Source organism: Mastigoproctus giganteus, chromosome 4 (assembly GCF_048544385.1).
Source record: "Mastigoproctus giganteus isolate SK-2022 chromosome 4, ASM4854438v1, whole genome shotgun sequence".
Classification (NCBI taxonomy): domain Eukaryota; kingdom Metazoa; phylum Arthropoda; class Arachnida; order Uropygi; family Thelyphonidae; genus Mastigoproctus; species Mastigoproctus giganteus.
Window position 1 is genome coordinate 88,983,923 of NC_143578.1, and position 12,516 is coordinate 88,996,438.

General features: G+C 36.8%; 1 protein-coding gene across 1 annotated transcript in view; it reads left to right on the plus strand.

Annotated features, from left to right (window-relative positions):
• Positions 1-12,516, plus strand: part of LOC150086891 (dynein axonemal heavy chain 7-like) — a 1,233,418-nt gene that overhangs the window by 1,135,576 nt on the left and 85,326 nt on the right. The gene's annotated exons all lie outside the window — the stretch shown is intronic.

A 12,516-nucleotide genomic window follows, 5' to 3' on the forward strand; every position in this document is an offset into this window, starting at 1 on the left:
AAAAACTCTGCTTCCACTGCTTGAGATTGGCTAATTACAGCTTCAGTTGAAGAGGCCTTGAGATATTACTCCAGCCATCAACAGGATTCGAATACAGATCTCCTCAAGTGTCAAGTGGAAAAACCACTATACTCTCATAGAGGACTATGTTCACATGAAAGAGAGAGTGAAATAAAATAAGATGGCATATGATCTTTTAACAAAAGAATTTATGCTAACAGATTATTTTCTACTGATTACAAGTTTTTTAATTTGTACTCAATAGAAAATTATTTCACAGAGTAGAAAAATTTGTATACTCTACTTACATACTGTATCTCTCTTTTGCAGATATACTCTTTTAATTAATGAAAATATTCTTTATTCAGTTCAATTTTATGTGTACAATAATACATGATGTATACATGCGCAAGTGCGTGGCAACAAATGAAGAGTTTCCAGGTTCAAGCCCAGATGCTCCCACAAAAATTAAATGTATGTATACAGTATACAGTGAATATGTAAACTCTTCTGGCCTCAGCTGACTAAGGAATAAACAGAAATTTATTTTATTTTGTATATACAGTCAGACCTCTCTTTAACAAAATTCCATATATAGCGGATTTTTCTATGTAGAAAATTTTTTTGATTTCCCCTTGATCATTACATTGAAAATAGTTTCCTTATAATGAAGAATATTTCCATAAAATGAACTGATTTCAAGAGACCTGGGTACGTATTGTTCACACCTCTGGCCTTTAGGCAATAAAGCTGATGCTGTAGAAGCACGAATTAAGAGCTAAAAGGATTAAGAATTAATTCCTTTAGCATTTAAGAGCTAAAGGGATTAATTCCACAAATAAAGAGCTAAAACATTCTACAATTTAGTGGTTCCCGTAAAACCCTGCAAGAGGAAACCGACCAGCCATGGCTCAGGACAGAAAAAGATGAAAGGTTTTGAAAGAGGCCTTTCCCCAGTGGGTCAGCAATGGCTGAAAAGACAAAGTGACAAAGTAAAATCTATACAACCTGAAAAAAAGCCATGAATTAAGGTTGAATTTGAAAGTGTCTGCGATTCTGCCCAGACATGATAGGAGGGAGTATATGATGAGAGCCTTGTCGATCAATTCGGCCCAGGAAAGATTGTGCAAGGCTCAAGGGGTAGAAATTTTTTCAGCCTGTTCTGTACTTGTTAACAAGAGAGACTGCTTCTACAGGGATGGGATACACTTAAATAGAAAGGGTGCAAGAATATTTGCTGATGCTATCGAGGCAGTGTTAGGTGGGTCAGAAAACTGCTAGCTTGGGGGGATACAAGGACTAATAGATTAACAGTAGCCACTGGCAGAGGTGAAAGTGATTCTTGCACTGCTTCTATTGGAATGAGCAGAAGCCTGAAAAACAAGATGCAGGATATTTCAGAGACTGCTGGGAGTCATTGCGGTACAAGTAAACACATGGGTTGTGTTAGGGTAGCTAAGAATAGGAACAGGTGCATGTATACTTGTGTGTACACCAATGCTAGCAGTTTGGTAAATAAATTTGATGAATTTGAGGTATTGCTCAAAGCATCAAAGGCAGATATTGTTGGGATATCAGAGACGTGGTGTCACACAGATATAAGGAATGCAGAACTGGAATTTGGGAAGTACAATGTGTACAGAAAGGATAAGAAGGGAGGAGGGGTTATGCTATTAGTTAAGAAAACATAAAATCCAAGGAAGTGAAGCCAGTCGACATCGCTGGACAGTGCAGTGTCGAGACAGTTTGGTGTGACGTAAGCATTTGGACATCAAAATTGAGAGTAGGAGTGTGCTATAGGCCTAATGACTCTGATGAGTATAATAAGAAACTGTACAGGGAAATAGAGATGGGCCAGTAAATCAGAGAGTCTTATAATAGGGGATTTTAATTTCCCAGATATTAGCATTAGCATTACTAGAGGCATTTGGTGCAAGAAAGCAAGCTTATGCAAAAAAAAAAAAAAAAAAAACCACTTCCACTTCACCCCTCTGTTCGTTCGAAATACCTGTCCAGCTGAGCCTTAAACTTATTTAGGCTATCAATTTCCACGACAAGGGATGGGAGTCTGTTCCACTAACCAACAACCCGCTGGCTAAAGGCAGATTTCCGCACGTCTATCCTACATCTGTCTTTCCTCAATTTGAATTTATGCCCTCTCAGGTGTTTATTCTAAGCAAGAGGAAGAATCCCATCAGCATTGAGCATGCCCAAACCATTCAAGGCTTTATACACCTCTGTCAGATCACCTTGTTGGTGCCTAGTCTCAATACACTGTAATTTGCAAAACTTAAGCCTTTCTTCTTAAGAGCACCCCTTTTGTTCCATTCACTAATCTTGTTGCCCTTCTCTGTACTCGTTCCAGCAGCTCTACATCCTTCTTGAAATGAGGCCTCCAGACCTGTATACAGTACTCTAGGTGTGGCCTGACCATTGCCTTATACAAGGGAATAATCACATCCTTATCCCTGCTAGAAAAATTGCTATATATCATTCACAATACACCATGAGCTACTCTTGCAGCCCATCTGCACTGCTCAGAGAACATCATATCTGCCTGCACAACCAACCCCAGGTCCCTTTCATTCTCTACCACTGTCAGTGTAGTACCATTGATACATTGCTCTGGGGTTGCTGTTTCCCATATGTAGTACTTTACATTTGTCAATGTTAAACTTCATTTGCCACTTATCAGCCCATCTGCTCAACCTTTCCAGATCCTGTTGCAGCAGCATAGTGACAGTAGTATCCTTGACAACTCTGCCAACCTTCGTATCGTCTGCAAACTTGGACATTAAGCATTAAGCATCATCAATATCATTTATAAATACAGAAAACAATAATGGACCCAACACTAAACCCTGAGGGACTCCACTAATAACATTAGTCCACGATGAGCAGTGTCCATTGATTACCACTCTCTGTCTTCTCCCCGTCAACCAAACCTTTATCCATAGCAGCAATTTGTCTCCAGTGCCACACTGCTCCAATTTGTGCAGCAGTCTTCCATGTGCAACAGTATCAAAAGCCTTTCTAAGATCCAAGTATATAATATCAAAGTTATTCCCTGCAACCAGTTCTTTTGTGACTGCATCATAGTATCCAATCAAATTGGTCAGGCAAGACTTCCCCTTAACAAAACCATGCTGTGTTATAATGGGGGATTTTAATTTCCCAGATATTCACTGGAATTTGTGGGCTGGTAACTCACACACTAACAAGGCTTTTGTGGATTTATTGGATGATTGTTTTCTACATCAGCATGTTCGGGAGGCAACTAGAGGGAGTAACACTCTTGATTTGATTATCAGTAGTGATTCTTCATGCATTAAGAATCTGCAGATAAAGGAACCACTAGGTGGCAGTGATCACAGTATGCTGAAGTGGGATTTACTCAAAGAGGTGACTACCATTAGGGGTAAAGGAAAGGGTTATTGCTTTCGTAAAGGTGACTACGATGGTCTGAGACAGTATTTAAATTCTATACAGTGGGACTAACTGATGATGTTACTGACAGCAAATTCAAAATGGGAAGAATTCAAAGAACTTATCTTGGAAGCTACCAGGCTTTACATACCAATTAAGAAATATTGTTCAAGGTTTAGGTCTAAATGGATGTCAGATGAACTAATGAGACATATGGCAGAGAAGAAAAATGCATGGGATACATACAAATTAACATGTGACACAGAAGCTTATGATAGATATAAGTTGATCTGTAACCAAGTTACAAAGGAGGTTAGGCAGGTGAAGGCAGATTACAAGAAAGCTTTGGCAAAGGATGCAAAGAAAAATAGCAAAGAGTTCTTTACTTATGTAAACTCTAGAAGGAAGGGGGATGAATCAGATTGGTCCACTTGATATCAATGGTTCAACTGTTAATGATCCTGCTCAGGTAGCTAACAAACTAAATGATATTTTGCATCGACATTCACACATGAGGAGTTATTCAGCGAGGGGAATGCCAGAGGTGTATTCAACTCTGGCAGTAAGCTAGATAATCTTGTAATAACTGAGAGTAAAGTGGAGGAGAAATTATTGAAGATAAAAAACACAAGAAAGGCACCTGGGTGGATGGGATCTATCCAGTTATATTAAAGGAGGCAGCAAAGGAAGTAAGCAAACCCTTAGCCATAATTATGGCTAAGGACTCAGGGGAGGTACCCATAGACTGGAGATGTGCAAATGTGACCCCAATTCACAAAGGAGGATCAAAATCTGACACAAGTAATTATAGACCTGTGAGTTTAACTTCTGTTCCACTAAATTTCACCTGTCTCTGTTTACATGGTCCCTAATTTCAGTCTTGTTTTAGCTGCTGTGCAAGTAACCTTACAGTAAGGTTACCAGACGTCCTGATTTCCGAGGACATGGCCTAGTATTTAGGGCATCCTCAGACATCCACGCAGATTTTACATTTGTGTCCTAGTTTTTTGTAATTTAAAAAAAAAAGCATCTCATCATAAAATTAATTTTCATTAAATATTCTGTGCATTGCACCTTCAGTCACTACATCAGAATAAATAAAAACAATGCATTGCTAATTTTATGGAATTTGTTTCTGAGAAAAAGAAAGCTGATATCTGGGAAAACTTATTAGCCCGTAGGAAGTGTACTGAATATTTTAATCAATGAAAGAGTTCCGGGGAATTTTCTGAGCTTTTAAAAATTGCTGAATATACATTTTATATTTTTACCCACAGTGAGAACATAGAACATGTATTTTCATTAATTAGCAATGAATGAGCAACAATAGAGAAAAAAAATAGAAACAAATACTGCAAATAGTATTTTGTTGGTTACTTATAATTTGAAAATGGATTGTAAAATATTTTAATTACGTCTTACTGAAAATGTTTGGCAGGAACGATAAATATGTACAGTATTGTAATTTTTTAGTAATAAATATAATTTTTATAATGTCCTCGTTTTGTTCTTGTTTTTAAAACTAAAAATGTCCTAGTTTTTTCCTATTTTGCCCTAGCTTTTGAATTCTAGATCTGGTAACCCTACCTTACAGTGCCAAAGAGGAAATCCTTGAGTGTAGTGTGAAAAAGTGGAAGTGCTTAATAGTATAGATCAGGGTGTTAAAATAAAAAAATAATAAAAATAACGCTATTTTACTAGAAAATTCTGTACCAGGTACATAATGTGTCCTGCCGCTAGCATATTTAACATGTTTTATATTTAAGAGTCATCAGTAGGCATTAAAAATGTTTTAATTTTCAGATATTAATAAAATTCATTGATAATAATGTAACAATGTTTTTATTTTATTAATAATAATAATAATTACATATCTTTTACTGAAAGTATTGGTCTGTGATGACTAAAGTAGGATGTATAATTTTTACATCGAAGAGATTTTAGTTCATGACTAAATACTCAATCTATAGTTGTTCCATTACATGTAGTATTTATCGAAATATCTGATGACATGTCCAAGTTGAAGAATGTTTTCATATATGTGCAGAACTCTTTTCCAGACTCAGAGTTTAATTGTAAAGAAAAAAATTGCATTCAATCTGAAAACACCAGGTGACTTGAAACCAGATGTATTTTCGAATAATGCATTTCCCAGTTCCTGAAAGTTTTTTTGTATCTTAAAACCTTAATATTTCTGTTTCTAAATTCCTTAGCTTTCCAACGATATGCTATACATTATCCCATTTATTACATTCCTTGATCACATGTTCATATTTTCCACTATCCTGGAAAAACTACTGCAATATTCAGAGGTTTAAAAGTTTTTCCTCTAGTATAGAGCTAATATGGAGCTCTGTGCAAAATTTCATTAAATTTGGTCCAGTAGAAGATAAATTAAACTGGAATAAATTTTCATAACGCTTTTTGCATGACTGTTTTTTGTCACAAAAGTTTTGCAATAATGCTAGTAAAAACGTTTTTAACGTCAAAAAGAAAAAAGAAATTGCTTTGAAATTTGGTATTCCTGCCAGTAGTGTGTTAACCATTCTGAAAAACCATATTTCGATTCTCAAACTGTTTGAGGAAATGGGGACCCAGCATGCAAAATTATGCCTGTGTGAAGATGTAGATGAAGCAGTTTTTAAGTGGATGAAGTATCGTGCCAATATCAGGGCCATTAATAAAAGAAAAGGCTATGGAGTACGCATCTTTTCTGAGGCATTAAACATTCCAAGCCAGTTCTGGTTGACTGGACAAATTTAAAGACCGCTATGGCTTACTCGAAAAAGTTATTTCTGATGAAAGTGGAGTTGCAATCGAAGAAGACTATAACCATTGGATAATTAACAGCGATGAAAGGGATGAACTACTACAAGACATTGAGCAATCTTGGGAAGAGTTCCAAGCGAGGTTTGATTAGTGGAGAAATTGTTCTGGATGAATTTTAGGAGTTGATAATGATGTCGTAGTAGCTGAATATCTGAGTGACTCCAACATTTTGGAGCATATTTAAAGATCTGGTGACAATATCAACAATGAGTTGGATGAAAATTAGAGTAACAAAGGGAAAGAGGGCAATAGCAATATTAAACCTTCCAAACAAGAAATGTTGGCAATCATTTGAAACTTTGCACCGAGGCCTTCAGTGGGAAGAAAATGTAACAGAAAATATATTTGAGTGTTTAAACAAATGCAAACATTTTTATGAACAGTGTACAGTAGAAGTCAGTGTGCAACAAAAGAATAACCAAATATTTTTCGACATAATCCTTAAAAGTGTACTAATATATTGTCTATAATATCGGTGTAGATACACCATAGGTTACCCATAAATTTTAACTACGTATGTAGTGTAAAATTCATTTTAATTGTATCTCATATTGTGGGTGCCTTCACAACGGGATAGTTGGTATTGCATTACTTCAAATAAATAACGCTTCTCTAGTAGAGAAGACTACTGTTATTTATTTATTTTACGAATTTTTTCAAGGGAACGATCGATTTTGTTATATAAAGTATAAGATTATTATAAGATAACATTAAGGTTTATTAATCAAGCAGCGAAAAATATATTTGTAAATATGCAACTGTTAAACCACAATGGACCATGCATTTTTTGTAGAACATATGGGTTTTAGGACCAGGACTGTTACTAGCACGGACAGGAAATTGTGCTCTCAGATAACCTGGGCACTAACTTTATATTCTTCATTCATATACTTTTCACTTTCCTCCAACTAATTTTCTCCACACTCTGGGCTATTAGTTTATACAAGGGAGGAGTGTCTATTCCTATCCTAATTCCTTACCTAATTTTGCCTCCCATTAGTTGAACTGCTATAACATTGCTTGTGATCACAACACACAACATGCACATAAAATGGGTATATACAAGTAATACTACCATGCTCTGTCTTTGCAGCATGATGGAAGATAGGCCAGTAGACCTGCTCAATAAAAAAGACACATGCATACAAAAAAAAAAAATAAAATACATTTATGTGATTGGAAGACTATCTGAATCAAAAGAAAAATAAAAAGTTATGGAAAGAACTAACAGAACTTCGGGAGTGGTAAATGTCATGTGGGGTAAATGAATGCCATTGTTCAAAAATTAAACATTCCCATCTTTGCAGTTGGCAACATGATGAAGAAATGGGGCTCAAGAGTCTAAATTATATAAAATACTGGATGACAGGAGCCAAGCACACCTTGAGGCAGCTAGTTATCTAATTTTGACATCTAGAGCTGCAAGGGATTACACTGTAACCCCTTTCTGCAACATGAAAGAGCTTGGATTTCAGCCTTTGCTAACAAAAACAAATGTACAGCCACTCCCTGACTTATGTAATACTCAACTTATGGAAATTCAACTTTATGTAAGTTTTTGCCAGCCAGTGCAAACTTAAAAAAATTGTGGTAACATATTTTGCATTCTGTCCGTAGGAATAAATGGAGGTATCATGAAAATATCATAATGTCAACCAGATAACACATTGTTTTTTTTTTGTACTTCATTCCAACACCTCAGAAGTTGAAATTTTTTCTAAATAACTAAGCTATTTATCTCTCTAAAAGGCCATTTTTATAATGGAAATTGCACTACACTTTCATCGTCATCATATGTTCCGTTATAAAAATCAATTTTGAATGCCTTTGTGATATTTTTCTAAAACACATTTCTGGAGGTCACTACCATAAAATAATAAAAACAATTTGCACTTTCCGGTTTATTCGGCTTTTCTGTTAGTGCAATCTATTATAAACGTGTAGTAAACTCGATCTTATTGCATTTGCGATAATACCGATAACTGTAATTCTGTGGGTTTTTACATTATGGTGAAATGAGTTCCCCTTCACTGAAATCTTTCAACGTATAAAAAACATAAACATAAAGAGAAGATTTCTCCTCATTCCTATTTTCTTTATTTTCTTGTTATAATGGTGAGGGAAAGGGAAATTGCAAATGCTGGCAGTGCTAGGAAACAAAACAAATTTATATAGAAATGAAGATGATTAAGAAGTACAAAGCAGAACAAAGTTTGTCATCTATTGCATGGAATTAGGTCTCGCTGCTTCAACAGTGAATACTATTTTAAGGGACAGTGCACGTATAAAAGAACATGTTAAAGGATCAATGCATTTTATTATTATTTTTTATTTTATTATTATTACTATTAACCACATATTATTACTATTAGCCACATTGGTGCAAGGATGCCTGAGGCTTATACCGCACCAGCCAAAAAAAAAAAAAAAATTCCTAAGTTACCCTGAGAGACACAGAGAGAGAGAGAGAGAGAGAGAGAGAGAGAGAGAGAGAGAGAGAGAGAGAGAGAGAGATAATCAGAAGTAGAAGGGAATCACCAAGAAAGAGAAGAATGATGATATCCAGCTCAGGATCCTGGATGTGCCAAGTCCATACTCACCAGATGTGAGCCCCTGGGATTTTGTATGTGTTAGAAGTTTTAAATGTTGACTGGGCATGGGTGATGAACAAGATAATTATATCAGTTCAACTGAAGTTCTTAATAAATCCAGGGCATATTATATCCCAAGAAGCCAGTATATTTTCATTACTTGGTATGAAGTCCATAGTGAAGTCTAGCAGCAAAGACTCCTGCTGAACAATTTTAAAAATGAAAAATCTCAACAACACAAAGAAATATATAATCATTGTCATTAAAAATGTATTACTTACACCTTTGGCCTCTGGTAACTTTACAACTCCTCCATTTTGTTCACAGAGATAATGGAAGAGATTCTCATGCAAACATGTTTTAAGATCAACAGGATCACAAAACAGCATTAAGGTGCTATCGAAGATGGAAAAGTTTTGTTAATAATATGGATGGAAAATTGGATTCAGAAGCAAGTGCTGTTGAGTCCAGTGGCCATACAAGAAAAAGCAAGAAGTATTTATGAAGATATTAAGGATAAGCATGGCGAATCCCAAGCCAAGTTCGTGACAAGCAACGGGTGGTTTAAAAGGTTCACGCTGGTTTCCAAAACATTAAAGTATGCAGTGAAGTTGCCAGTGCTGATTCTACAGCTGCAGAGAAATTTTATGATGTGTTGGAAAAAACCCCTTCTAAATCTCCACAGCCTTCAACTTCCACAGTGGCATGCTTATCAGCTGGAGAGTTAATTCTGGCAACAATGCTCGAAAGGTAAAACTTGCTGACGTTATGCCTATCTCCTCTCTCTTTTTGTAATTTTATAATTTTGAAATTTTTGTAATTTTGTACACTTTTGTAATTTTTCCTGCGCATGAGATAAAAAGAATTGAATAAATAATTCTATTTACAATGTTCATTGAACATTTCTTTTTTGCTTCAATCAAATCTGCGAGTGCTACATAAGCATATAGGGAAATTCTGACTTACGTAGAGTTCTGCGGAATGCAACCCTTATGTAAGTCAGGGAGTTTTTTTTTTTTTTAATGAAAACCCTAAACACGAGAGGTATTAGAACCTCTAGTACTTAGTAGATAAAAAGGCTTATGGTCTGGATTCATTATACTATTTTCATTATGTAGCACAGAGTTGAAAGTAAAATAACGAGTTGCAGTTAAACTAGGTTTAATGTTAAATACATACGATACACAGTAAAAACAGAATACATAGATACGTGCAGTAACTAGTAATACAAAAGCTTTTGGGCTTTATGATGCCCTTCATCAGTTAACCGTTGGATTGAAAGTTTTGGGAATGTAGAACTTAAGAGCATGCGATGGCAGTCATGCACAGTGAATTGCATGATGCAACAACTAACTGTTGGAAGTTGAAATCTGTGGTTGTGACATATGGTAACGTTGCCACGTTGGTAATGTTGTGTCGGGTTGACCAGAAGTGCACAGCAAGGGCCGAGTATTCTATGTCTGCTAAGTGAATGGCTCTGTCATGTTCTGAAATACGTTTGCTGAGTTTTCTGCCAGTTTCTGCAACGTAGCAGCTAGTGCAGTCACGGCAAGAACACCTGAGAACAACGGTCTATTGCAAGCCAATGTGTGCTGGCCAATTTACCAACTACTGGTCAGCACACATGAGTAGCCATCTTCTTGGCACTGTGTGGACCTTGTTGACTCAAGGTACATAGATAGGTGCAACCTACAGGCTCATGACCATGTAGCGACCGACAGGACTGTTCAAGGTAATGACTCTGCCGCAAGCGCCTTTATCTCATACTATCCAAACCTTTCACATCAGGTTTCTAGGGTCCTGGGATTAAGTGTGTACAACTCCCAGGCAGGAAACTATGATCCTTCATCTCCAGAGTGAAAACACCAGTTCCCAATTTACTACAGAGTGGACTAATCTACTGCATTTCTTGCCATGACTGCACTAGCTGCTATGTTGAGGAAACTGGCAGAAGACTCAGCAAACATATTTCAGAACACAAAGGAGCCATTTTCTTAGTGGACATAGAACACTTGGCCATTTCTGAGCACTTCTAGTCAACCCAACATGAGATTGACCCACACCGTGATGCCATGGTTGTCGATCGGTCCCGCCATCACCAGCGCGTGCCTGGTAATGGCGGGACTGATCGACAACCAGCCACTGCACATCACATGCTCTAATACTTCCATCAACAGAAACAGAGGATGTCATCGTGTTCATCATATTATTGAAGCAACCATTCTCATGACCGACAAATAGCAATGGTACCATTCGTCACAACCACAGACTTCAATCTCCAACAGTTAGTTGTTACATCATGCAGTTCACTGTTCACTGTTCTTAGAACGTAGAACTTTCAATCCAATGATTAATTGATGAAGGGCATCATAAAGCCTGAAAGCTTTTGTATTACTGGTTACTGTACGTATCTACATATTCTGTTTTTACTGTTTATCGTATGTATTTAACATTAAACCAAGTTTAACTACAACTCGTTATTTTACATTCCGTTTCACTCTGTGCTACATAATGAAAATAGTATAGTACTTAGTACTGTACTTGGGTTGGAGGTTGAGAAGATGAAAAGAAGATATTTGTTGACATTAGACTTGAACATCTGTAGACTGTAATTTTCAGGAAATATGTACGAAGGAAGGATGTTCCAGTAAACAGCAGTTGAATGAATAAATGAGGAAGATGAAAAGTTGGTTCTGCGAGTTTGAAGTTGGATAGTAAATGGATGTTGGCTGGTGATGGCACATGTTTGGACTGTTTTGAAAGGGAGAGTGAGAATTATAGAAACCAATTCAGAAGAACAGTGCCCATGGAAGTATCTGTAGAAAAGGCATGCAGCAGAAACATTGCATCTATGAGACAGCAAGTGGAGAGACTCTGTTAGCGATGAGTCATTAATTAACCTAACTGCCCTCTTTTGAATGGAATCTAGAAGCCTAAGAGAGGTTTTGGCGGCACCTCCTCAGATGTGGGAACAATATTCCATGGTAGGGCAGATTTGCGATTTGTACAGAATGAACAGCAGTTTGGAAGAAAACTAATGTCGAGAGCGAAAGAGAAAACCAAGTTTTTCAGAAGCAGAGGAAGCAATATTTGTAATGAGCTTGTGCCAAGAGAGAGAGAGATTAGAAGTCAGGGTAATCCCCAAAAAAGATGTATCACCTTGCCTAGAAATCGGAGTGTCACCAAAGGTAAGCATAGGAGCAGAAGAATCCTTTTTTGTGAGATATAAGACAGGACTGAGTTTTAGAAGGATGAAATCATGCCCCACTGGAGAATTACCTGGAGATCGGCATTTAAGGAATTGGTAGTGAATATTCGAGTAGTTGAAGCTGGTTGAGCAGGACAAGGTTTCACAAACTGGAAAGTGAAATGCAATGTGCTATCATCAGCAAAACTATGGATAGGATTTCCAGTCAATGGAAGAAAGTCATTAATATACAAAAGGAAAAGAGTGGGGGAAAGAACTGAATCTTGGGGGACATGAGCATTAGTGAAGAAGTTAGAAGACAGAGAGCCATCTACCATCACCCTCAGTGAGCAGTCTCTCTGACTGCTCACTGAGGATGATGGTAGATTACAAAAAACAGTTGGCAAACCATAAGATGGAAGCTTATTTATGCCAAACATGATCAAAAGCCTTTGAGATGTCAATAGGAACTGCTTGTGTTTC